Consider the following 3880-nt stretch of genomic DNA (forward strand, 5'->3'; position numbering starts at 1 on the left):
TTTCTCACCTGATGACAAATAATCTAAGCAGATTGCTATTTCGTGTTGACCCACCTAACATGTAATTTAAATGTCATATAAATAATGAGACAAAATTTTTCATGATGGTTTTATCTTAAAAGCTAAAAGTAACATTGTGAAAAAAAGTTTACTTTGGCTTATATTAAATCACAGTCAGGTTTTATTTTTAAGCTATGTGGGGATTCTTATAAGTAGAAAGGAAACTATAAGCTTTAATACTTACTGCATACTTTTTCTTATAAAATTATATGATGACATATTTTTTGTCCTGAAATGTATATTTGACTTTAATATCATTAACTTCAAAGAAGGCCAAATTTGTAAATATATTTGAGAGTTTTATTACTTTTTCCAAGGTATTTGTCTTAATTCTTTGATATGCACATCATCTTAATCCCTACTGATTATATCTTACATAATTGATGGGCTTCCCTTGTGGTGAAGAATCCACCCGCAATGCTGGAGACCTGGGTTCGATCCCTGGGTTGGGAAGATCCCCTGGAGAAGGGAATAGCTATCTACTCCAGTATTCTGGCCTGGGGAATTCTGGTTGCAAAGAGTCGGACAAGACTAAGCGACTTTCACTTTCACTTTACATAATTGCCAAGTGATCAAAGCCTACTCAATTCTCATTTGAAATGGCTATGTGTATGATTTGTAGTTCTGCTTCCTGACTACACAGAAACTATTGTTGGATTAGAAAAAAAGAAGAAAAAGAAAAAGCATTCCTTTCTAAACACAGTTTTCTCATAATAAAAACATAATTATGATCATCACATGGAGAATGCCACGCCTACAATTGTGCAGTACACAACCTGCCTAACACCTTGTGATTGTATTGACATTTGAGATCTTCTCCAACATTTTCATTTATCCTATTGAATCTTTCTTCTTTTGCAAATTAAGCAACATAATTTTGAAATCAATTTGCATGGTATAATTTATGTCGTATAGCCAGATATTTGCAATTACTGTAAACATGGAAAGATGAATTCTTCAAAGGAGACAATATAAATTATAGAGAAAGAAACTTGTTTAAGCAGATAAAAGCACAGAGAATATATTGATTTTGCAGCTGATTGATCAATAAATATCTTCTGCTGGAAACTTTTACTTCTTTACACAAATCTCTTAAATAAGGCAAATTTCTTAGTGCACATTTATGTAATAGCGATGATCTGAGATAAGGGAAACTGAGAGAAAGAGTCATACTGAAAAACAAAATAAAATATGTAGAATACACTACTTATAAGAGTTGGTTATTTGGTGAATGTGCTAAGAGTAGAAAGGAATATCACATGGGAATCTCAGAGGTTAGGACTTCTGGCTTGGGAACACTGTGTGTATGAATTAATTCTTCATCTTGTTGAGGGTATAAAAGAAGGAGCCAATTTAAAAAGGAAAACAGGATTAGTTCACTTGATACCATAGATTTTCTAGAAGATTTTCCTATCCAGACACAGATATTTAATAAAGACTAAAATGATTAGTTTTAAACTTTGTAGGAATTGTCAAGCTAGGGAAGGAAAGTGGAGAATCATTGGTGTATGGGTGGTCACTGGAAACACTGGAGGGGAAAGTGTTCTTAAAGAGAAGGAGTATAATGATAAAATGCCAAAGAGAGGATGCTGGGAAAGATAGTCTTTATGAAATAAGCAAAGGAAAAGTTCTGGCTGAAAATGAGAAGGAAAACTCAGAAAAGGAATTGAAGGAAGATGAGGCAGGTTTCTGAAATTCAGGTTTTGGAGAAGCCTCCATCCATCCACAGGGAGCACCCGATCCTCAATAGTGTCAAAAGTTACAGGAAGGTCAGGTCAAGGATGAATGATTGAGGAAACTCTCACGTGTGTTTTGGGGTATCTTGGTTTTAGTCACTAAGTCGGGTATGAATCTTGGGACCCCATGGACTGTAGCCTACCATGCATCTCTGTCCATGGGATTTCCCAGGCAAGAATGCTGGAGTGGGTTGCCATTTCCTTCTCCAGGGATCTTTGCAACCCAGGAATCAAACCTGGGTCTCCTGCATTGCAGGCAGATTCTTTACCAACTGAGCTACGAGGGAATCTAAGAGGATCCAATAAACAGCTCTACTTTTCCTTGGCCAGCTGTGAATTGCTTATAAAGAAACAGAACAACAGCAACAAAATAAATGTGTAATTACTAAGAAAGGCTAAGATGAAGGGTGCAGCTTTGTGTGAAAGCTAATCAGACCCTGGAACAGACACGCTGGTCTTCCTGGTGATAAAAAACCTAGGGCCAGAGGCAGTCTGCTTACACTGGGGGGATTCCCAGAAAGGATGTGTGCCATGGGGCAGCAGGCAGAAGAACCACTCCCTGTGGCTGTCTTGCTTTCAGAAGGACACATGGAGTCCATAATTCATTGAGGGAGAGTGAGCAGGAGCAGGAACAAGGACAAGAGGGAACTCAGGTAGATGAAAATCAGATCAGCTTTTATTCCTTACTGAGCTGTTGGTGCATGGAAACACTATTCTACATGACTAACATTTCCCAAATTGTCAAAGCAAATCTGCTCGGTCCCACCTTGACTGTCCCAGAGAGGCTGAACTGGCATTGCTGAGTTTGGCCAAGAGGATAGAGAACACCAGAATAAGGGAGGCCTATTTCAAGGGCGCAGGACCCATGCATTTACCTTGGGCTGTTACACTCAGAAGGGCCCTGTCTTGGGATTTAGTGATCTCTGACCACCATCCTGATATTTAAAATAATTTTATCTTTGAATGTATGCTTGGCCTACACTGTCTCCCCACATCCTTAGGGAATATCCTTTGACTCGTGGACTCATCAGTCCTGGCCACCTGGCTTCCCCCTCCTTGCTTCTGCTCAATGGCCAGCTCTTTCTCTGTTGCCCTGGCCTCACCCCACAGGGTCCTGGATTTAGACACAGGGAGGGCAGGCCTGGATCAGACGTGGGTACCCTGTCACATCTTGGGATGATGTCAACTCAAGATCATGTGCCCAATGCACAGTGAGGTCAAGCAAACTAAATTGTCAGAGTTTGAAGCACAGAAAGTTTTACTGCAAGGCCATGCACAAAGATGAGGTAGCTTGTGCCCTAAAAAGCTAGGAACTCCCTGAAGTGTTTTGGCAAAGCATTTTTAAAGGACAGGTTGGAGGGTGGGTTCGCAGGGTACATGATCAGATTGTGCAAAATTCTCTGACTGGCTGATGATGAGGGAACAGAGTGTTTCCCTGTTCTGTCCTCACCTCCAGGAGGCCTGGGGCCCTGTACTCTTGATCATCAAGTAGTCAACATCTTCCATCTGAGGAGGGGAGGAATTCACATCTGCAAAACCACTCAGAATTTGCATCAAATACTACTAGTTAAAGCAGATGATATGAGGGGAGTGGGGAAACCCTGTTCCAGGAAGGCCTCATAGGGTCCTTCTCATTCACAATGAGAGATGACTATAGTCTTTTTTTTCCAGGACTGGAAGTGTTTAGTGACTGTGGGTGGAGAGTGATTCTGTTTATCAGTTTTTATCAGAGGGTATACCCCCACTAGAGATGGCAACCATTTGGTGGTCACTCAGCTACAGCTTGGGATGGCAGCCCTGGGAAGGGGAGATTGGATCTGCTTCATCCCCACCCAGAGCATCAGTCCTGCAGCTGTGGGAACAACCCTGAGAGCAGTGTGCTGATCTGAGCATCCTGGGATCACAGGAAAGACCAGGTCCAGGGAGCTTGGGAGGGTCTACACTGGCCCAGTGACTTCATGGTACCCTGTGGTGCTAATAGCAGACCAAAGACACAAGGACAGTTAGCAAGAAAGACCAGAGAAAAAAGAAAATAGTTTTATGTTGAACTGCAAGGAGATCAAGCCAATCAATCCTAAAGGAAA

Source organism: Cervus elaphus, chromosome 12 (genome assembly GCF_910594005.1).
Source record: "Cervus elaphus chromosome 12, mCerEla1.1, whole genome shotgun sequence".
NCBI lineage: Eukaryota > Metazoa > Chordata > Mammalia > Artiodactyla > Cervidae > Cervus > Cervus elaphus.